Consider the following 24,294-nt stretch of genomic DNA (forward strand, 5'->3'; position numbering starts at 1 on the left):
CGTATCACCCTCTCTGTTCGCCACGAGTTCTCCCTCGCGATCTCTTTCCCCCGCGGGCCGCTGATATCGCGAGAGGTCGCGGTGGAAGGGGGAGACAGAGAGACAGGTAAGCCTCGATGTGCTTCGTGTTCGAGGCTTACGCGAAGGAAGGAACGAAGCCAGCCGGTCGGTCGGAGAAAGACAGGCAGGAGAGCCTCGTCCAAAGAGGGGGGAGGCCGGTGAAGCGGAGGTGAAGCGCGACCGGCCCTCTCTACTCCAGGGGCCCAGACTAGTCCAGTCCGGGACAGCACGCCTCCTGCTGCACGCTCCACGAGGTAGAACGGCGAACGTAGACACGAAGACGTAGGACGTAAGCGCGGGACCAGGCGAGCTCGTGTGGCACCAAGGTGGCTACTCGTCCTCGGAAGGATAAACATTGTCGTCACCGCGTCGTCCTTCGAGATTACGCATCGACGAACGTTCATCGGTTTTGTTCGCCGTTTCGCGGAGCCCCGCCCGCTCGAGCGTGTCGCGTGATAGCCGAGCAGGTAATCGGGACCAGAGACCGGGCTTTCGGTCCGCCTCGATAGTCTCGCGAAGCTCGTTCCTCCGATCGGTCGATCGACGTGGTTCGCGGACACTCGAGGATCGCGGGATAGTTTCGACCAGACGATCCTGTGAACTGTTGCACCTCGTGACTCTCGCGGGGTCGACGGGACTCGAGCGACACCCCTTCCGATCGAAGAAACTTGTGGCCTGTTCGCGTGTTCCTCGATAGTAAACTGTGATCGATCCTGTCGTGGAATTTATCGTCATCCCCGCGGCGATCGCCGCCGAAGACTTCCTCTTTCGCCCGTCGAACAACCACCGCCCCCACCCCTGGCATCACACGCGTTCAGCCACGCGATCAGCGGGACCAGCGATCCGGAATGTTTCGCGCAACGGTGACCAACGAGCCGGTCACTCTTAATGGACACCCGATCCACGGTGATTGAACATCTCGTCTGGATGCATCTGTGAAACGTCATCGGTGTCGTCCGCGTCCTGTGGTAACTTGGAAGATAATCGCGATGCTTAGGAGCCGTTCGTTCGAATAATGTTTAGTTCAGAGTGACGTAAAGATTCGTCGACTAAACAGTTCTGGAATCGAGGATCAGGGAAAATCGGAATTCGAAAACAATCGCACCTGTCGCGCGAGACGGATTCACGGGGGTTTGTTCGATCGAGGCAGAAGGAATCGAATCCGGGGGTGGTCGAGAAGGGGTTGTTCTGTGACCAAGAGAATCGTGCTGCCTGTGCGGGTATGAGAGACCACTGTGAACGGTGCGACAGGGCGCGAGAACGGTGAAGTGTTGCCAAGGTGTTCAGTGAATATTCAGAGACTTCGACGCTTGGTCAAGAGGTAACCGAGGGATATAAGCGGACAACGAAGACGACCACGACGACGAAGCGACTCGATTTTGAGTAAGTTCATTCCACGCAAGTTCTTGAAATATTAAATCAATACGAAGTGTTTTTTTTTTTTTTTTTATTATAACAAATGACTATTAGTTAGTCAAACATTGGTACGTTGATTCGTACGCTATTCTATCGAGAAGAACCGTTTTCCCTGCGCGACAATTGCGCAATATCGTTTCTCAAAGATGGTCGTTAACTCCTAAGACACTCGAGGACATTTTGTTCGTTACAAAAGCATCGTCCAAATGATTTCTGTAGATTCTAGACGCCAAACATCGACGCTCGTCGCACACGCGGGGATCTTGAATGAAGCAACGATGGTTAGGCGCACGGAATTCACACGCATAAACCGGCACACACAGGCCGGCATACTCTGTGTTTACATTCGTCAATTATAGACAACTGCTCGTACGTAATAATGATAGATGTGTCGGGCGCGGTTAATGACTGACGAACGGGCCAGCAAAAAGTAGTAGGAACGATTTTCGAGTGACAGGTATCGGAGTGAGGCTCGAGAGACCGTTAACGCTACGATTGTGCTTCGAAGGAATCTGACTAAACTTCTCGGGCAACGGAAGTTCGAGGATGATTCCTGCGCGTCGTTGACGCGTTAAAGGGTTGGATGATCCGCCGTCGGCAACTGAAATTCGCATTGCTAATCGATGTTCTTCGCGAAGAAAAAGGGTGACGATCACTGACAGATTAATGCGATCACCAAGACAAGAAAGTACCAGGGAAACGATTCCTCTGGGCTCGACTTCTTTCTTTTTTGCGAGAACTAGTTATCCTCTCGTCTTCCGCAACTTGAAAGCATTCCCCAACGAAATGACACGAAACAGAATTAATCGGATGCAACATCGTTTTATCGCGTCTTTTTACCTCGTCGTCGGGAATACGTGTTCGATTTACGGCCGCTGTATTCCTCGCGTCTAACGATCCTTTCCAATCGTCAATTTATCAAATGAATATTCATGCGTTACTCCGCAAGAACAACTCCTCCAGTCTGGCGACACGCGAGATTCTCCTCGCTTCCTGCGCCTACGCGACGCCCCGCGGTAATATCTTTTCCATCGAAATTTGACCGATCGATGTAGATAAGATTACGGTGGCCCGTCTCCTCGACGGATTCCCATTATTTCGAGAAATTCGTTTCTAATCGAGACCCGTCGGCATCTGCCCTTTCCACCCTTACCAGACACCCTCGGCACGCTTCCGAAGACAACTGTCATCTTGGGGCGAGGCAGTTGTTGCGTCAGGTGGCGGTCGTTAAAGATGGCTCGAAATCGTCGGTAGTTAAGGGAACAAGGGTTGTCGGACGATAGAGACGAAGGGTTCGAGCGCCTCGGGCGACCGAGTTCCGTTAAAGTTGATAACAGAAATTACGAGACGATTAAATTGATCGCCTTGCCGGGGGGATGATCGATGTTTCCTCACCTCGGCCGGCACTTTGTAACGAAGAGAAATTAGTTTCCCTTAAAGCATAGAATTTTTTTTTTATATAAATGCGAGCCAGGAGTAAAAGCGTTACAATTGAAACAAATGTCCAAAGTACTTCCCCTACGATCCATGGTTCGAGGGAGGGAGACCTTAAAGTTCACGTTTTAATTTCTCGATCAAGATCAAGAGCAACGAATCGGGTTTTATCGGCAGCCACGAATCATAGGTTTTCGGATTATGGGGTATTCTATTCATCCTGGTTCGCGAGCGTTATGAATGCTCAACACTCGCAATAAATAACGCCCGTCAGCACGGTGGTGCGCCGTAAGTTGCTGGAAACTCTAACCAATCATACGGCAAACGTGCGCCTGACTCGAAGACCATTATCTCAGCTGGACATCCGAGTAATTTTGTACTGTCATTTCGCGTCGAACTATACAATTCCTCTCGTTGCGGGGCCGCGACATCGTGCAATCCTTCAAATCCGCTCCGTAATTGATCGATCGAAGGTCGCACCTGTTTATCTTGCCGTGACCCGACGGAATGATTAGATTTCACAAGGTCTTTTTCAATCGTCATCTCGACAGCTACATATTCTTCGTCTTCTCGAGATTTTCCAAATATTATATATCCGACGCACTACTCTGGGACTCGATGTCTCTTAATCGCTACAGGCAGAACGAGTAGATCGTATAATTGATTCGAAACTACCAAACTAACCATTCGAAAATTCCAGAGAAAATTGTTTGGAAAACACTTCGGACACGTAACACCCTCGTAAAAGATTCTTAAACTTTTCCGCGTTGCTAAACGAGTCGTTGCCGCGGAGCGACGTCGCTCCATCGTTACTCGAAAATTTACTGCGTCGATCTGCCGGTTATCACGCCTGGGTTTCCCTTAACGATCGGCGAATCGCGGTGCTTCTCGCGAACTCTCCTGAAATCCTCACAGCGAGAATTACGTGGAACGAGGAGCCGTGATATTACGCGGCTATTACGTGTCGCGGACGCGAACAGGAATGCAGTCCTGCCGGTAAAACCGTATCGAAAAAATTTCACCGATCCGATCTAACGTTTATCAACCATTCGAGCGACTCATTCATAGGCAACAAAGTGATATTACGAAGCGGCCGGTGAGCGGTTAAAGAAGCGATCACGCTGAACAACGGCCCCTGCTTCGCTCGCCTCACCGTTCCCGTGTCTTCGATCGGACTTAGATTAAGAGAAGATTAACTCTTTTACGCTCACTCTGTATCCACGAGGTGGAGAATAGTCGAGAGAATCCGGGTAGAAAACAGAAAACAGAAAATTTGTGCGATAAAGGATTTAGATTTGAGAGGATTAACAGTAATTCTTTTTTTATATTCGTTGTTCATTTAGATTCTAATACCGATTTCATTCGGAGCAGAGACTTCCAGATCCTCCCGCCGTTAAAGTTTCTGCTTGCGCTTCAAAGTCATTGGTCTGCCATTGCTCGATTCGTAGCGCTTTCTCGGTGCCATTTGTTATTACCGTTATTAGGGATCTCTGGCATTTTCATCGCGAGTGAGTTCTCTACTTTCCACCACCCGCGTCTTCTCCTTTCTCTATGTTCGCCATTGTCCCCCGAGCGTTCCATTCTTCCCTCGAAATCGGCAAGCGCGGTGCACCGAACGCGTATAAACGAGGATCTGGTCCCGGTGTCGTCGATCGCGAGAATCGTCATCGAGGATCTCCGGCGGTTGTCACGGCCGGATCGGAATGCGGTCTAGGTGGTGGTCGATCCGATCGCGGCCATGTCAAGGATGCGGCGCGGGTGCCTGCAGGCCTCGCGCTCCTCTTATTTCGTTTATTAGCCGGCCGAGCGACCGGTAAGTTGTCCGGTGGTTAATTGCGGTGTGCCACGGCGCGCTGCTTGCACGGCGTCGCGCGGTTATACAGTTAACCGTCGTGGCTAAGCTCGCCGCGTGTGCTCTCTGCATGTGGCGCGCCACTGCAGCCGCCTAGCTCGCGACTCCACCAGAACCGTCTACAGGTAGCTCGAATCTATTTATAGTCGGTCGTCCGCACGGTGGTCGCCGCTCGCACCGAGTCTCTGTACTCGCGGTTCGATTCGCGGATCCACCCAATTTTTATTTTCATCTCGATTCTCAGCGTAGACGAATCAGGATCCTTGGAACCTCGAGGCCAAGCACCTTTCGTTGCTTTAGTTATCCGCGACTTTGGATTGCTATGCTCCGGGCCAATCTTAAACCTGATTTAGACCAAGTATGAGCTTTGAGGATCCCTGTGCAATTGGTCATCTGCGTCGATAGAGTGACCTATAGAAAATCGTTGACCGTCGTCGAAAAAATTAGAAGGAAGAAACTAAATACCTTCCGAGTCCATAGAACCAACAAACGTTTCGTTTTATCTCCTCTCCCGCTTCCAGCATCGGGTCGAGCCACACCTGGCCCCGATTGCGTCCCACCTATACATCTATACCACTTGCAAACCTCCTCAACTATGCGCTCGTTCGGCCTGCGAGGCTATCCGGCCGCGTACTCGCCAGCTACTCGCGGTATCTGCGAACGGATGGATTTACCGCGGGGCACGATCGGTTTTATTGGCGCTCCTTGACGCGATATAGCCCATCCCTTTCCGATCGCCCTTCTGGCTAATCGACTTCCCCTGAACGCTACGGGAGAAAAGACTTTTCGAGAGGAAATTTCCCCGCGTGTTTTTTTTCTCGTTTTGTTTCGACTCGCTTTCGCTCGAGGAGGTTGAGTTTTCTTCGTCGCTGTTCTGCTCGTTTTTCTCGCCTAATTAGACGTTCACAGGGTGTTTCTTGCGCGATGCTAGCTCGCTATTTGCTCAGACTACTTTTTTCGGAGGAGATAGGGGAACGAACACGCGTTTCGAACTGAATTACTGTTCTTACGGGCGCGATGGACGAATCATGAGGTTTTAATGGCACTTCGTCGGTCATTCTGATCACCGAGTTATTGCTACTACCTCGAACTCGTCGCTGTTGGTACTCTGGTCGGTCTCGTTCGTCGATTTCAACGCCAGTTGTTGATATCGTTCGCATCCCGCGCTTCGAGTTGGTCATTCTCGAATAATTCCATCGAGGGAAGTTCGAATCGGATGGCGGAGATCTGTAAGCGACAGGTGACTTCTAAATCGCGAATTTTCCAGATTGACACTTTTCGTTTACCGTTCGCTAATGTCACGGTATTACGGATCATGTGCGTTTATTGCACCGGTTTCACACTGGTCGAGTAGACCGTGGTTTTTAGCGACGCCGGAACTCGTTTTACCCTGAAAACTGCGACCAGTCCGGCTACGGCCGGCCACCTGCGCAGTATGTAAATGCGCGACAACTAATTTCTAATTCGCGATCGAATGGATTGCGAGCGGCGAGCATACTTCTCCCTCTGTTCCTCCGTGGAAAGTAATGCGTTCCGTATAACCGACCAACGTTTGCAGTCTTCCTCTGTCGTTGTTTTACTACCGATTATCAAAATACGGTCGAACGTTTACTCGAATTATCGATAAATTTACGATTAGAGTCTAACTCTGCTGCCTTTCGACATTCCCCGGATGCTATTCCCCGTGCGCGTGCTATTAGGTAAACGCAACGTCATCAACTAGTTATGCATTAACGGTAATAAATTTTGTATTTATATCGATCCGCTCGATACATCTAGACTCTCCGTTGTTAATTCCGTTTTCTCTACTTACGTTACACTTGCTCGTGCTTCTTTGAACCAAGTTATGCAACACCACCCTGGTATCCACATATTTTCGCGTCTCGTTATCTACGCGAAGGAACAAACTGTAATACAAAGGCGCTGGGATCTATCATCCGCTCTCGAAAACGCGAAATGGCAGCCACAGCACGAGAGGACGGAGCATGGGTTAACAAAGCGACGCGGAGTACATTCACCGAGGCATCGACGCCTCGTTCGTCTTTATTTATCGACGCGGCGCTTTTTTCCCGCGCGCGCCATGCAGAAAATTACGATCCGAGGGACGGAGGGGAATCGGGATCGCGAATCGAGAGGGATGCTTATTTACGAAGCGAGCGTGCACCGGCGTTCCTAATAATTCAATAAAGCGACGCGCGGCAATAATTATTCCACTTGTCCGATGCAATCGAGCCTGATTGGAGTTAACTGCACCGTGTGCGTGTACGTATCGAGCGGAGCAAGAAAGTGTATAAGCTCGTACCGACTCCCTGATTGATACAGATGACTACATCCGAGTGATGTGTGGGCCCCGCAGAAGGAGGCGCCCGAGAACAGGTTCGCGCATCTCCGCGAATGCAACTCGGAAAAACCGTCCCACGGAGCATCCCATCATGCTTTCCCATGAGGATCCGACAGGTGCGCGTGCTGCGACAGTTTTCACGTTTTTGCTCCTCTCGACGTCGAGACACTTCGACGTTTCATTCGTGAAATAGTCTGTCGTAAACGTAAACAACGGATTTGGTATTCGTCGCCGCGACTAATAGGACTCTTTGTTTTTAGGCGTCGGCTTTATCCGAGCGCCGCGCGTACGACCGCGTGTGTACCGTTGGCAATTGAATCTCGTAAATCATTCAGTGAGACGTTACGAAAGCGAGGATGACTTAATGCGCTGTTACGGTAATGAGAGGCAAGACGCGTTCTCGTGCCGCTAAAGAGCTATCGCGGCGCGCGAACGCGTTGCTTTTTGATCGAGGAAACAGTAGTGGTTGGCTAAACGATCCTCTCCCCGTTTCGTTATACTTCCCTCGAATGATCGAGCACGCTAATTGAGTACATTTCCAACGCGTGGAAACGACCTCTTTTCCCAAACAAAAATCGATCTAGGCAACCGAGACAGGTGGAAAATTACCGGCACATTGTCGCTTCGTTAAGCGACGAAAGTTGATTATAGACGGCGCAACAAAGTTTACTTTTTCAGTCGCGTACGTTATTAACCATGACAAAATCATTGCGCGGAGCCAGCGATGCGTGTCAGAAGTCTCGTGAGCCCGCGGCGCGACGGCACGTTTCGTGCACCGTCAAAACATGAAAATCGCGCTGATTTTAGAGTCGTCGATTTTAATTAATGTCCTCTCTAAGACCAACCGCGCACCGATGCGGTACGGCATGCGATGCATCACGCGGTGCAGCATGGAATGCGTGCGCGTCAAACGTGATATATTCCTGATGCCTCGATTTAAAACTGTTTACGACGCCGGGATAGCATGTTCGATGCCCCTTGTTGCGCGCCATGAAGCGCACCGTGTTGCAGCGCGTCGATCGACCGGTCCATTAGGGATCATAAAGGCGTGTCAATCATCCCGCGTATATTAAAATTAACTTCCTGTTGTGCGCCGTTCAAACTGCGCGCCGCGATACTCGATAACGAGCGCGTTAACTCTTACCCACTCGTTGAAGTCACCGCGAGCCTAATACGCTTGACGCTACATTATGGTGCATTCGCGCCAAATTCTGCGGAGATTCGTACGTTCGATCGAGCGTTTTAAATTGGAAATTCAAAGGAATACGTACGTACGTATTAGGAGTTATTATTTCCAAGACTTAGGCAAAAGGAACATCGCGATTCGACGCGTCTCGGGAAAGTGTTACGGCGCGTCCTGCGAGGCGACCTTGGCACGGCGTGGAGACGGGCGTCGGAACGTTTCGCAAATTGCCGGAAATTTCCGTGGGAAAAAGCGCGTGTTCTGGCCGCGAGTGTGGCGACGTACGCTTAACAAGCAGTCGGTATCGGGTGTGCACGTCAACCAGGCGCATCCCCTGACATGGTCCTGCACTTACAAGCGGTACATACTTTCTCTGTTCTGGGGAACGAAGAAACTTCGCATTGTTGGTGCCGCATTCTTTCTCACAGTTAACCTTTCTTCCAGTCAATTTCAGTTTAGACCTGTCTTCAGCTTGCGCAATGTTTGACGAACTAATCTGGAATTCCTCGACTTTGTTTTCCAAATAAATAATCCATGTTTCTATCTTATATACGAATCTGAAGTTCGTACTCGTTGTTGGAGAATAAAATTAGCTCCACTCCGACGAGTACTTTGTCAGCCTTATCCGATCGTTTGTCACGAGAGGTGCAATAACAAAATAAAAGCGGTAACCGTTGCTGAATTCAATTACCCTTGTCAGATTTCAGCGACTGACAAAAAAGCGACACGTCACCGAAAGGGCGCAATTATTCGCCAGCAGGAAGTGACAATTTACATTCCTGGTCGCGCGTCACCGTCTGAAACCCCTATTTGTAGCCTGGCGGCAGGTGTAGCGTTCAACCCCATAAATGACCGGATATTTTCCGTGTCGGTACGTGCGTTACCGTAGGAAACGGTCACAGTACGAATTAGTGCGATGTAATGCCGGGCCGTGCAACAAGTGCGACTCGTAGGTATCAGGTGCACGCACTATTGGAAGAACCATGGTACGTTGAACGCGACCGTTAGAGATCGACTTAGCACGTGACCGGGACTCGTCCCGATGGACGGGAAAAACAATACCCTTGCGCGTCGCACGGACATGCAAAGGAAACGGGAATAAGCCGTAGTTTCATCGCGACGATACAGCTCCTAGGATATCTCGATAGCGAAAGCTTAGAGAGCTTTGAATCTTGAAATTCTGAACTGTCGATACATTCAACGCCAGTAGTAACGGTATCTTTGCCATCGTGGAAGCAAGTTACCCGAGAGGAAGGGAGGAAAAGGCGAGGTTCGATATAGGAGCACTGGCGTGGTCGCCTCCGTGTTGTTATCGCGGTCGTAATTATCGACGTAACAGTATTAGCAGTTCGAAACGAAGGCGGCCGATAAGGGCGAAGTGCGGAAACGATGATCGGCGTTAAAGAAAAGCGAACGCGAGCGAGTGGATGTGTCGGGTACGTAGCTGGTATCAGGTGCAGGACGTAGGATAGCCGAGGCGAGGCGAGGCACGATGAACGCAGCCGTTGCTCCGGCGAGGCACGTGAATGAGGTCTACTCTCTCGAACGTACACGATCGAGCCGAACGTCGATCGGGTATCGCGCGGCATGCAAGGAGGCGGGTCAAGATTTATCTAGCAAATAACCTCCTGTTGCTCGCACGTACCATGTGTAGCAAGAGTTTCCAAGCCGTCCGCTCGAGCACTCCATGCCGCGGAACTAGCCGTTTTCGAAAATCGAATCGCTAAATAAATGTAAATCTTACGAATCTTACGAACTCGCTTTTACGAATACGCGAACATGGCCAAAGATCGTATCGGTCGTGGGTACCTTCGCAATCCGTTCTCTAAAAAGATATACTCGATAAGAGGAAGAAAACGAAAACGAACGGCAATCTCAGTCCGAGGACTCAAAGTGAGAAATAAACGATCGATAAGAACGAAATGGACGTTCTTGCTGCCTCGAGTGTTCGCCGGGGTATTTACTTTCTCGCGATTTTCTAGAACGACCAGTAACTCGAGCAATAACTCGTGTCTACGTAAACACATTACGGCATCGTCTCGAAGAAACGCGCAAGTAAAGACGCGGCAAGTAAACAACTCATATCCCGACACTGCGATGTCAATCGAGAAGCGTCCGTGGGAATATTTTTCTCGTACGAAGCAGGACGGTGTTATCCTCGTATGGGAGAGGCTTTTCCTTTTCATCTAGCCGCTCCGGTTTTTCGGACAAGAAAACGTCGAGACACGCGCGAAGAAAAATTCTCACGGCGAGTTAAGAGCTAATTGGAAGTACACGCCGCGATAATACGATTCGTCGATAGAGTGTGCCTCTTTCTCGAAGCCAGAGGACCGAGGAGACCCAACAATGACTCGCGATACTTCCAGTTCGAGTGACTCTCCGACTCGATTCGATCTGGTGCAATGTCCCAGAGGAGTTTGAGAGCAGTCAGGGCCCAGCCAAAGGGAAATCAAAAGTCAGCGTCTTATCTACCGTTGTTATATTAATTAAGATCCTTTGTTCGCGTTCAGCAAGCTTTGTCGCATTACCTCGAAAGACTGCAGGTTAATCGACGGGGTGGAACGAGTGGCGAGCACTGAAATTTCAGACCGAGCTCGAGTACAGAGTTGCGCTATTCGATAGCACAAATTATTTCACTTTGAGTCAATAATTTTGCGGAGGATAAAGAAGAGAACGGGTCGAGCGTTTTCTAGAAGACGTAAACTGAATTCGTGAATCCAGGCGAGAAGACGATAAACGTTTGCTCCGAAGATTATGTATTCCCGGTGGATTTTCTGAAGCGGCCTTAACGAGGCGCTGTCTTAACAAGGTTGAGCTAAATTCAGTGTTCCTTGCACCTACTGGCCCACGGAATGGCGCAGGAACATGCAAACTACGCGCACACGTACACATCGTTTACCTCGCAACGAATCCTCGGTACGCTGCATATACAGTTACCATCATTAGAACATAACTCGTTTTGCAACTTGTTGCTCTCGTTTTTTCGTGCTTGTGCAAATGTAACCAGGCGTCTTTAGATTTTATAAACCCACTATGCGGTCGCACGTCGACTTTCAATTTTATTTCAATGGACGTAAGGTCGTGCTCCTTTTGGAGCACCTATCTCTCGCAAACGAAATCGATTTTCTCAATTATCTATAGGTTTGCCATCCAGCTGTACTCCGAGTTCGATCGACTCGATAAAAGAGGCATACGTAAATCGAGGGGTGTGCTGCAATAAAGAGGTACCTCCATTTTTATAAATTTTCCTCCTTATTGCAGCACACCCCTCGATTGTCGATTTTAAATGGAGCATTGTTCCATGCCAGAGGAAAGGAGACAAAAATGTCCCGAGGAAGTAAAAAAATTTCTTTTTCTCAATTTTACCCACAACTAAGAAGCGTAGCCGCCACCTCCTCCTCGGGGGTTGTATATCTCCTCTGGAAATTCTGTAGCGATCCTAACGAGGTGCCGTTCGACGGAACTTTAGCACTTGTGGCACGCACCATTGCGCCAAACGGCCGAGTATAGAATGCGCCGCTTGTTTAACAATCATTATTTGCGAGAGCCCGTGGGTATTCGACGGTATCGGGCACAGATCAGATCGAATCTCTTTGCGGCTCGATTCGACCGTATTGTGTTCCTCCCTCCGACTCCTTCCTCGTGGACGACAGCCACGGGTTCGAGAGATCGGCCCACATAAACCACCTCGCTGCGCTCGCTTTTCGACTCGCTTATTTTTTTCCCTCGCGCGTCTCGGCCACGAAACGATCTAGAATCGGTTTTTCTTATTAATTACAGCATTGTCGAGCACCGAGGTATTTGGGAGCAAAAGGAGATAGAATGGAATAATATTTTCACGAGTATAGCTTTAATTTGGCGATCCCGAGCGCTCGGTACGACTTGTAATTGAGTCTCGATTAGTTCGTTTCGCGGAAACGCGATTTTTCGTTGGAAGGTCGCACGTTTATCCTCGACCTTCGTCTGCTATCGTAATTCTATTCCGTCTATCAGCTTTCGTACGTTACAACGGACAGCGGTCAGCGTAAATCAGACGAAAAACGTCAAAGCGACCTGATTTTTCCTCAATTACGTCGCGACACTGGGCGGATGCAAGTCGAGTGGAAAAAAAAGAGAGGAATTTGACGTCCGTTCGGCGCATCCGGCACGGGGAACCCGTGACGCAATCAAGCTCGAGCGTGAAAAGGAAAGGCAGGACGAGGGTTCGACAATGCAGCACCGATTTACACGAAATGATTCTGAGAAAATCGAGCATTCGACAAACGCAACGCTCGAAACAATTATCTCTGAGTTCTGGGTAACCGAAGTGCTGTTGCTTCGTTTAAAATTTTATCTACTCGATGGAGTAGACGTTGCAATTTTATATTTTTAACTGAATAGAAATTTCAAAGTTGCAGTAGAGATTCCAAAAGTATAATTATTTCCAGGAAGCAAAAGTAACTCTGTCAGATTTTTTCGTTGGCTAAGCAGAGGGTTTGCAGTAGCTTTCGGAAACTTGAGGAATCCAGGGGAACCCGTTTCACCGTTTACCTGGTAGTTGGAGCACCAACGAGCGTCGAGAACGATAAAAACCTTGTCGACTTCCTGTGCCACCCGCCTTCTACCAAGGTTGCCTTATTATGTGTCAGCTACTCGTATCTCGCGGGTTAATCAAGCAACCAAGGCTACCCAAAAGGAGTCGCGTCGAGCCTCGGCATAATTGAGAAAGTTCCCATTTAAGGATCTCGTAACGAATAACGTTGGCTCGATCTCCAAATATTCTTCAAGTTTGCGATACGAACGATACGAGTATCGGGAGTTTAATCAAACACACATTAGCTCGATATACTACGCGATCACCTTTCATTTGGAAATGTTTACACGTTGAGTCACGTCGCTTACGATGTGTGTATATCGAGGTAGGCGCACTTTCAATAATGACAACGTTTGAAAGGCACGTTACGACGAAATGATTTTACAAATAGTTGATCGCAAAGGAGCAAGAAATCTGCAATGTAGCGTCTCGGCGCGACCTGCTCCTCCGTTAAAATCGATTGGATGGAAGGAATCTAGATTCGAAGCACCAGTCTTCTCAGAACGTGCAATTAGAGGCTTTGCAAGAAGTTAAAAGGCGAAATAACCGGTACTTTTCGACGCCATTGCTGGAATCGCAGAAATATTTCACAAATGCACAGGTAAAAATGTACCCATTGAATCGAGTATTACTGGTCGTCTGTTACTCGAATAAAAGTTTGCTAGAGCCGGCCGATCGCCACGCGAGTCTGAGCAAACCCATCGTTGAAATCACCGAGCGTTACCGATAGTTCAATCTCGGTATCATCGTTTTCTGCTCCGCCGCGACAACGGCAACGAGCGTAATGGAATAGTAATTGTCGACGCGATGAACGGTATCCGCGGAGAGCAACAGTCTGGGCGTATTGTTGGGTGGACGAGACGAGATCCCGACTATCGATGGCCAGGACTCTCTTCCTGGTGGCGACGTTAACCGCCGACGGCCACGTGAACGTGCGTTCGCGCGTACGTACGCGAACCGATCGGGAACTCGTGCTCGGATACACGTGTGTTACCGATCTACGTGCATCTGCGTCTCTCCGCGCGCGCATTATAACCCGCTCGTGCGTGCACTCTGCCCGCGTCTAGCCAGTTCCCCGTGTCGCACGTGCGAGCACGCCCGTGTATCTGTATCGTAATTGGCGAATTGATTAGGACTGGAACATCGCGACGAATTTTTCTTTGTTCGAATAGCGTTCGCACGGAATATATGTGTATCGAGGATATAATATCGAGAATAGAAGTCTCGCACTTGTTACGTCATTTTTATGTCTTCGCGATAAGCAATTAAGATGTCCATCGAAGAAAATGAAGCTTGTAATTGGTGAATCGATGAATAAACCAGCTTCTCGAGAGATAATATTAGAGTTCCGTCTCGGTGGTTTCGAAGCGTGTCGCATCTGTTCGTTAGCCGTTTGAATATCTGAATAAAAAATCGCGATGCCGCGATACATATGGATGACGAGCTTTCTTAGCGCAGAATATCGAAGTAGACGTCGCGTTCGTTGCTGGTGTTTCGTAATAAATTCGAGGGTTGGCGATCAGGTTTAATTTTCCTCGTCGCGGGATTCTTGTTCGAGCAAGTGTACGAAAGTAGCATGCGCGCGAACGTTTGGAGCGGAATTGCCAGGCGGTGGCCGCCCTCGCAACGGATAGAAACACTTATTTTACATTACGAGCCGGGCTTCGGGCTGTCAGGTACAGTACGAGGCAGGAGAAGGAGGTGAACGAAGGCGGAGGTGGTTTGTCCGTGTGTCGGGCACACCGGCCTGGAACTGGGCTTCGAGTCGAGCGAACGAACGAATGGATGGACGGACGGATCGCAAAACATCCATTATTTTTACGCTTTAACGCAATCGACCGCGTCTTGTCTTGCGCGAGATTCCGATCCGCGGACGTGTCCAGTCGACGACGCTTTCTTACGTTGCCAGGACCAAGATCCGACTTTCAGCGATGATTTTGAATTTTTTAAATTGCGCTGTTATCAAAGATGATCCTTGTGCGAAAGAGTTTGCCGATTTTTATTTCGCTCTTACTCCCGATTATAGAATCGCGAATGACGACGCGAATCGGTAGAGTCGAAAATAGAAAGGAATTCGATTCGAGTAGCGGTCGTAGAATTAAAAAGAGAAACGCGATCAGATAACGCGGTGGCGCTGATATACAACACCTATGTGGAACAATCGTCGCCGAAAGGGGAAAAAAGGGCAGAGACAGCTTACCTGTCGCGTGATAAATTTACGCGAGACGTATAATGGGTCGGAGTAGCTGCCTAACTACACGTACTTGGACGTCAAAGTCTCTCGTCGTACTTGAAACTCGACACCTTTGTTGCCGTGCCTTTATGAAGTCTCTTTATAAAGAAAGCCTGCGGTTCGCACGTTTCCACGTCGCGATTATCAACACTTGCGTTGCTCGATCTTACATCATTCGCGTCCTGTTTTGCAGTTTTGCTAAGATCGAAAGTTTACCTGCGTGTTACCCCTGTTCCAGTGGCGATCCGACTTGTCACGAGGTAAACGTTCCTCTCGTCGACTATTTTTTGTCCCGTTGTTTTATCTACGATAACGATCGCAGTGTTACCAACACAAATAAGAGCCGAGTATATCGTTCGCTTCATAGTTTATTTCACGAGATTTGAATCGCGCGTCAACGACTCTCGAGGACGAGCAAAGAAACGCAGACTCGTCGCGTCGATCTCTCGTTCCCAGGCGCGCTGGCCAGCATCCGGCGATCCAATAAATATCCCAGAATAATAGAAACGCTCGACAGAGCGGAGTCGATATCCTTCCTGGTGCCGCAGGAAACGATCGCGGAGTGTCGGCTGCCCTCGAAGTCGGTCATCATCGCCGGCGAATCCAGTTACTTCTCGCTCAGCTTCGACCGGCAATCGATTCGTCTCCGTCGGGCATAACCGATCTGCCGATATCGGTCTTTCCTGCGTTTAGGCACGTCCACGGATTTCACCTGTACACACCTGGCCGGCTGTGATCGTCGTAACCACCGTTCCACGACGTCTCCTCCGCCCCGTTTGCGAATGAGATGTCTCACGACGAGGCAACTGGATTTTTCACGCTCGTCCCTCTTCTCTTTCTTCCTGTTCATCGCGAACGTACGCCGCTCGCGATATGGTCCACGAACATCCGTATCCGTGACACGCACACGGTTCTATTTCGACCAACGACCCCCGTTTTCGAGTTCCGATTTCTTTCTACCGTTTTCTAATACAATCATTTTTCACGCGAACGGCAAAAACGTTAGCCGATGCCTCGATATTGGTTCCGTTTCGCGGAGGAGAGATATTCTCGGATTGGAGATTTTCTCACCTTCCAACGCAGAAGAGGTGGTCGGGAACAAAAACCGACAGAGGTCTGCGGTAGACGACTTTCCCATGAAGCTAGGGCGGAGGACGCGGGGCAGGATGTGCCAGGACCAATCAATTGTACACGCCGGTCTCCTTCTTCTTTCCCTCACCGCTTCGCTTTCCTATTTTTTCCCCTTCTTTTTCTCGACGCGCTTCCAACGCTGGAGCCATTCCACGTCGGTGTGTTTAGACTCGATCGAGAAATTTTCATGGGGGCAGAAAAGCCCTGACAAGCATTCCGATTTTCCAGACGGGTAAAAAAAAGAACACGATTCGCTGCGAGATAAGATACGATTTTTAGATGTTTCTTTATGAAATTTAAAATTCGCGAGAGTCAACGAACAACGGGTACTGAGGCACGTTTGAAAGACCAAGGGAAATGAAAATTCCCTGATCGAAAGTGCTTCGTATGCCGGTGGCGCGACGCGTCGTCCAGTTTCCCGGTTCGAAGATCGTGAAAGTGTAAGAACTGCGGCGCAGATCCACCGCGTTGGTTATCGGCTAGACATCGCTAAAAATGCAAGGTGGCACGCGGCCTGGACCTTCGCTGACTGTACAAGCGAGCACGGGGCAGGGTGGGCGGACTAGCAACTAGAAGGCAACTGAACTGAACTGGACTGGCAAGCTACAACGGGGTCCGCGCCTCGTACCAACCGATCTTTCAGGCGCCACGCAGCGCGAATGTCGGAAGAGAGTCGCCTCGTACGTCCCGTGATTTTTGATACGCGCGTCGTCGTCCCGATGAAATTGGAAATCTGAAAAGAGCTCGATTATTCGTCCCGTCTAGGTGCAATTAACTCGGATTCATTCCACGGAAACAAGAGCTGGTTGAACCAGAAGTTATTATTTAAAGCAAAGCCGAGTCGTCGGGCGACAGGTATCGCAACGAATCGCGTCGTCTCGGCACTCTCGTTTCTCTCGAGCCAGATACGTAGTTCGACTGGCGAGCCAGCGCCAGGATAGATGCGACGATCGTGCGCGAAGATAGAAAAGTTGTAAAGCTGGTCGAGAGTCTCGGAACGGGTCGATTCGTTGCGTGCAGAAACACGCGGCTCGCATTAGAATATTTCAATCTCTATCGAACGCTCTACATTATACGTACTTATCTCGCGGCGAATGCGCCGGACTTCGGCCCACTAATAACTTCCATGACGTTCAGATATTCGCGGCGAGAAATTTAAACGGACGCACCTGGAATAACATCAACCGAAATAACACTTTGAGCGTTAAAAATCGTGTATAGAGCTACTTGGCCTAGATCGATGTAGCCAAGCCGACGCACGGAAGGATCGCAACGATTTCGAACTACCTGGATGAGGTTTTCGTCGTTCGTGTACATCTCTCTAGATTTGTATCGTCTCGTTTAAAATGCCATCGCTCGCAAAATTCCGAACTCGACGATAAATTTAACGGCTACCATCCATTCGCTCGGAGGAAGAGGACGCATCCCAGTTTACGACAAGGATGGAAACGTCCGGGGTCAAGGAATCGGCAGATGGACTAGCTGATAATCACGGAACCGGCGTTTATATAGAATGTAGATGTAATCACCGGTCAGGACTGGAAAGAGTATACCTGGGCTTGGCCTTAACCAGATGCTGTAGCTGATCTTTGGTACGTCGGTGGGATGCACCTTGGTACCTGTTACCTGCTACCTAGCGTTGCACGATGGGGACGGGTCCGAAGGGAGCAAGTTGGGATTAGACCGAGTGTGGCACGTGCCACGGGTTCCACAGGTGGCTCTTTAAAACTCACTTATCCGCTTCCTTCTTCTCCCGACTCCCTCGCTCGCGTTTCGGCTCTCTTTCCTTCTCGTTGCACGCCGATTCCTTTCACCGACGGAAAACCGGAATTGGACCCACGATCCCTTCGAGGAACTGCGCTGGGAATAATCAACGACTCGATTGGACGATATCCGATAGGTCGAACAGGAATCGAGAAAAATTACGAGGGACTCTTATCGAAGGGCACTCAGAACTAAACAGTGTCCAACAGCCTCGGTAAATTCTATTTTCTCGAGGAGACTGTCTCTCGAACACCTGTTTTCCGAGGTGTGCTCTGGCTCCACAATCTCTTTATCGAGGTTTCTCGATATTAAGATCTTCAGGTTCGCTTTTAAAGGCGTTCCAACCCAGTTGCCTAGCTGACAACGATTCCGCTCCTTTCCACTTTTCATTTCTACCTTCTCGATCGTTTACTCGAAATGTTCATTAGTACCCGAAAGGTTGCTATGAAAAGCGAATTCGACGAGAGAGGAGAAGAGATCGCAGATACAAGCAGTCCTGTTTCTAGCAGGGGGAAAAAAAAACAAAAACAATAGGAAGTCCGCGATGTTACAGTTAGCCGGGTGTATAATCTGCCGATTATCCACCTGATCCCGGACGATCGAGGCATTGTGTTCTCCGGATCGAAGTCTCACCGAGTACAATGAATTTGTACCGTACGGTTCCCGTTAATGTACGCGAAACGCCAAGAAATGTGACAAAAATCTATGTCACGAAAACCACATCGCCGTGACCAAGTGCTAGGAGTCACCTTTTTAGACGTACCTTTCTTGTTTCGTAGGAAAACAATTGCTACAACATCGAAACTTTTGCTTTATACCATTGATTCCAAAAAAGCATTAAGAATCAATCGACGAGGAACACGTTGCGCGAATGCGGCGAATTAATAACCCGTTAAACGTGAACGTAACACGAGTGCGAGGGAAAGTCCGAATTAGCAAAACCAACGTCGCTCTGACATGTCACTTAACGCTAGCAGAAACGAGTTGCGCTAATGGAACAATAAATAATGCGATCCAGATCGATTAGGTCGTCGATCCCCGTCCGTGAGTTGCGGAAAGCGTTTCAAAGTTCGAAAGCCCGCGGGGTCGAGCGATTTTAGTCGAGGTGTTAATGGAGGGAAAAAACGGCCGATCGATCGAACGATTGCTTAATCGGTCTCCGTTCGATAATTACAAAGCCCATCGTCTATCGAATCGACGATCAATGCTGGTAATGGTCGGTTCGGTCACCCGCTCGGGCTGCTTATAGGACGAGATCGGGGGGAAAGGCGTTTACGAGATGTTCGTGACCGGAGGTGGTACTATGACAAATCTCTCGGGGCTACCGGAAATTAATATTGACTTTTTGCTCGCCGTCAGAATCGGGACTGAAGTTGAAACCGCGAGCGTTTGGTCACGGAACGCGTTCGGACCGATTTTTCTCGTCTGTTCCCCCCCTCGTTCGAGCCGGAACGACGATTCAAGGTGAACCGAAACACGGTGTCTACAAAAATCGGATCCGCGGTTAATAGCGAGGATCGATCCTTCTCCTTCTGGATTTCGCGAGCGTCGAGACACGAGCTGAATGTTTTTGTTCGTCAAAATTGCGTTCGTTCTTGATAAATATTGATTACATCCCTCTTTCGTTCCGGTAACTGTTGAGTTAATAATATTATTGTAGTGTCCGCGCCTCCCATACCCAACAATAAGGAGTCAAATAAGAACACGAAACGTAGGGTACGGGATTGATCGCGTAGGTAAAGCGGTCGACTGTGGTCCGAGGATCGTGGGTTCGAATCCCCGTGCCTTTACTTTTCGTTTAGACTCCTACATTATATGTAATAATGGATATTGAATAATGATACAGTAGCAGAGATAGGTGCGTGTAATGAGACTAAGGAATGTAATATTTCAGTTTACTTCGTAGCATGTTTAATGGTGCAACATTAGGTTAACGCACGATCTCGAAACGCTGATTTCTTGTTCCACTCGAAACAAGAATCGTACAAGTATTCGATATCGAGTGTACAGGGTGGGGCGCTTAAAACAGGTCACCCGGATAACTCGTTTGTTTTCCAAGATGGAGAAGAACGGTCGAGGCAGAAGCTGTTCGATTAAACGCGGAACGTACAATTTGTCTCAAAATTGGCAGTCCTATCGTTGAATACACATTTAATGCACATATGAAATATTTGTATTAGATATTTCCTTACGTCTGAAACGAAATTCGCATACGTTTCGAGAATGCGCCGCGTAACAAGCGGCGCGCGGGCAGTTCATTACACGGGACTCTTCATCGTAGAGGCTCGTCTTCTTATTTTCCTCGAGCTGGCCCCGCGAGCGGAAAACCGGAATCAGAAGGCCGATTTCTTCGATGAGCCAATCAACCGACCGAGAAGCTCTCGTGCTCCAAGAAATAAGGGACTCCTAGGAGGAGGTGGCATTATTACATGCCATTTTATTCTGTACCGTTACGTCGTTACGTAATCGAACGGTGGCCGATCGAGAAGTTCAGCTCGAGGAGACGCGCTTGTAAATTTTCTATTCCCATGCGATGCGCTCGAAAACTTTATCCTACCGGACACGCGCGTCACGGCAGTAGTGCTTACCGACTCGAGGAATTTAGTGTTCCGCTACGACCACGCTCGCGCGTCATTTTACTCGCTTCGGGAAACGCTTCGAGGCGAGGTTCCCTCCGCTTCCTGGTAAAAAGATGCTGGGCAACTTCGTTGCATAAATGTATGAAATTTACAAGGAACACGGCTAATAGTTTCTTTAGAAAAAATCAGATCGATTAAAATATTTTTGCAATGTCCTGTGTACCCTAATCCAGTTTGACTGGATCATCGGATGAACTTGATTATTCACTCTCTCTTTGCTTTTTTCATCGTTCAAACTGACTATCCCATCGGTACAATCGCTAAATAATTCGCTTCGTTTCCGCTCGAATCGACGCGAGAACTCGATAGACGTCTCGTCGAAGAAAAGAAGCGTCGATCGACTCGTTCCATCGCGAGTCCCTCGAATAGAATTCTCGGGAGACGCGGTCGCGCAAGGACGAGTGTGAACGGCACGTGCCGCGAGTGGCTGGTTCATCGAAAGCCGTTGGTCCGCGAAACCAGCGCCCGGACTTTTCCTCTGCAGTCAAACCGATAGCCGAAACGAATTCGCATTCGTTGGACGCTGGTCCCAGAAGTGGAATCACTGGAGCCAGAAGGAAGTTACAGACGTTATCGATCTACGGGAATTCCTGTGCTATCCTACGTGTTTTCACCCCGTGACCCCACCTTGCCCCCGTCCCCCACGACGACCACACCGCGATATAACGTCAGCGTAAACGCATTCGCGTATCTTACGTGGGTTGCTCTCGTCATGCTCCAGTAGGCTCGCGGATTTTTGTTCATTAACAAGACACCACGCGCCGTTGAATTATCGAGCGTTAAGCAGCGCCGGGATCAACGCGCGCGCGCGTACAGCGAACGATAACGATGCTCAGGATTTACGAGCCGATCACCGATAAAGCCGTGAACGTGGCGGATTGCCGAACGATATCAATGGCCGAGTCAATTGAACGCCGTTTGCGGAAAATCAGTTGCAAAGTGGATCTCGTTATTTACTCTGGCTTTTGTTTCCGATAGGATCGCAACCTCCGTTCCTTTTTGCAGTCCCATACAGAGCAAAGACGGAGAGTAGAGTAGGGTTCGCGTGGATCGATTGGCAAGTCCAGTCGATCTTTGATTTTAACTTTTAATGTCCGTACTCAACGAACACGAGCGAGACAAACCTTCGCGGATGTTTCATTTTATTTATGTCCACGAATAAATTTTGACGGACAACCACCCACGCGCATCGAAACGTTACTGCACCGAACGGAATTCCATGTGTAATCGATATCTCCATCGCCATCGCTCCGTCTCGATCGGCGAACGCTTCGCGCGACGCGAACGGTGCTAACTGCGCGCGTTGAAGTCTCCGAGCCGCGACTTTACATCGACCACTGTACCCGGTATTAATGTAGATATATGCATTTGTGAATTGCTCGTGTACCGGCACCACGTGCGCTACGACGGTGGCCAAGTACGGGTAATGGGGTTAATGAGCAACAGAGAGATCTTTTTGTTGGCTGAAAGCTCCCGATCGAACGCCGATGCTAATCCCTTGGTTCGCAGATTGCGTCGACGAGGAGGAGGCTACTCCGCGACTGAATATTCATGCCGACCGGGCGGATCGGTTGCCAGCTTGCGAAGCCAGAACACCGCGCGAAAGCTGCACCGATCGGCGTCGCCTCGATACGGCTCCGATAATTGCCGGACGATCGTCCCACCGTAGGAAAAATTGAACGCGTCCGCGAATCTCTGGATTATTATGAATTATTTATTTCCTCGATGTCGCCAGCCGTACGGCCGGCGAACGCACTCGCGTCTCGCGACGAGCGTGCCATCGTTAGCGTAACGGTAGATGATGGCTGGTTGTCACCAGTCGTGATAAACGTACTACGAAGCGTACGACAAAAGTTCCCGACGAAGAAAGTTTAAACCGAGAGAACGAACGAGGATCGACAGTAATATTTAAAAGTTAACCCGCTACTCGAACGATTCCTCGCATTAACAACCGTTTCCGTGTTTACGATAGAACCAGCTACGTGAGAAAGAATGCAACACGGAAGCTGGAAAATCCTAGTAACGCTCCTCCTGTATTGATCATCGCGGGGATGCCGCGCATTCCGCCGAGCGATTCGAATAAATTAATAAACATGACCAAAGGGTTGGCGATCGAGGCGCCACCGCGGGCTACCGGATTCCATGGTGCCTCTAAATCCCACGGGGGAGGACGCGGTAATCGGGGGAGCGAATCCTTTTCCAGGATCCCATCGGAAATACCGAACGCTCGCGTTCGTTTATGGACCGACCGGTTGCATAATGTATCGGCGTTTTCGCGTGAGACTCGATGCGGTTTCGAGTGTTATCCTCCCGAACGACCCAACCCATGGTCGTCCCAGCGTTCGCGTACCGTGAACGTCAGGACCAATTCCATTGTAGAGACGAGCGTTTGGTAGCGTGTGCGCGTTCACCAACGCGCCCGGAGTGGCGCGGCAAGAGTTGTTCCTCGCTCGAGCAATTTCTTGATGCATATTGTCACGCGTTGTTAAGCCCCGAGAGCACCGCCATTACGGCTCAGCTGGCCGGGGGATCCGACGGCCGCTGGAGAAAGATGAGGTGGAAGAAGGTAGCTGCACGTTTTGCCGGCTACCGGCCGCTCGCTACCGCATCGGCTGGCTGACTAGTTAAACTGCCAGCATCGCCGCCGACTATTACTGTTTACGTAAGGGGACGATGATCGTTGCATTCCCGCGGAAATCGGAGTATAGTACTTCTGGCTACGCCGTTACTGCTCTCCTCTTCCCATGACGCCGCCCAGACAATAGAGGATAATTGAGAGATTTTGCGACTGCCAGCCTCGCGTTCCCGCATATGTCTCTGAATTTTTAAGCGTATCGATGACCTCTCGATCCCAGGATCATACTTGACCAGGGCCCGGTACTTTTACTCAGAAACGAGCTACCACCAGGTTTCAAAACTACCCCGAGCAGAAATGACTCGAGCGTATAGGAATCTCCTCGAACAGGAATAATCGAAGACCTTCTCGTCGATCCAAGGAAACACCACCCAAGCCGGACGCAACTAAAAACCCTGTTCGAACAGTCTGCGAAAGAAGCAGCTCGCCTAAATCCCAGAACTGCACCGGTATCATCGACCACACGCGAGAAGCGTTCGTAGTCTCTACGCAAACAAAGTTCCCGCGCTGTATATTCGAGGCTCGTTCCCGCCTCGATGTTTCCCCATCCAGCTCAGGATAGTCTCTAAAGAACGCTCGAGCTAGCGGGGGCTAGTTAGCGAAGCGCGCGGCAGTTGCGGGCTGCCCGTAAACAATAGTTTTAGCGAGTGCGTAGACAGAGAGCGCCAGCCGGGTACGGGCCCGACTCCCACGGTTGCAGAGGGAATCGGAGTCTCTTCCGAACGACTCGAGCAGCCTGGTCTTTACGTGTACTTTGTCCGTCGACGACTCACCCACTTTGCTTTACTTAAGGCCGTTCGAGTCTTGCACCGACCGCGCGCGGTGCCCTCTCCTCTCGCCCTCCTTTGCCGAACGATCGTCCAGCTTTTACTCCTGACGTTTACTCGGCGTTCTAGCTACATTCCAGGGTCCATTAGGAAGGCCCTGGGTTGCCCAGCGCGAACCACCGCGTCCCTCGACTACGCGAATGAGTGTACAGCCGAGAAAGAGAGAGAGAGAGAGAGAGAGAGAGAGAGAGAGAGAGAGAGAGAGA

General features: G+C 49.8%; 1 protein-coding gene across 7 annotated transcripts in view; it reads left to right on the forward strand.

The window, feature by feature from the left end:
* Positions 1-263: 263 nt before the first annotated feature.
* Positions 264-24,294, forward strand: part of LOC128889402 (paired box protein Pax-5-like) — a 114,550-nt gene continuing 90,519 nt past the window's right edge. For 3 of the 7 annotated variants that reach the window (XM_054147010.1, XM_054147011.1, XM_054147012.1), the window contains exon 1: positions 265-1,443. The gene's annotated coding sequence lies outside the window, so the exon portion shown is untranslated. Of the gene's footprint in view, positions 1,444-24,294 lie in introns of all 7 variants that reach the window. The other 4 variants (XM_054147013.1, XM_054147015.1, XM_054147018.1 and 1 more) reach the window with 2 other exon arrangements.

Source organism: Hylaeus anthracinus, unplaced genomic scaffold (assembly GCF_026225885.1).
Source record: "Hylaeus anthracinus isolate JK02 unplaced genomic scaffold, UHH_iyHylAnth1.0_haploid 11997, whole genome shotgun sequence".
NCBI lineage: Eukaryota > Metazoa > Arthropoda > Insecta > Hymenoptera > Colletidae > Hylaeus > Hylaeus anthracinus.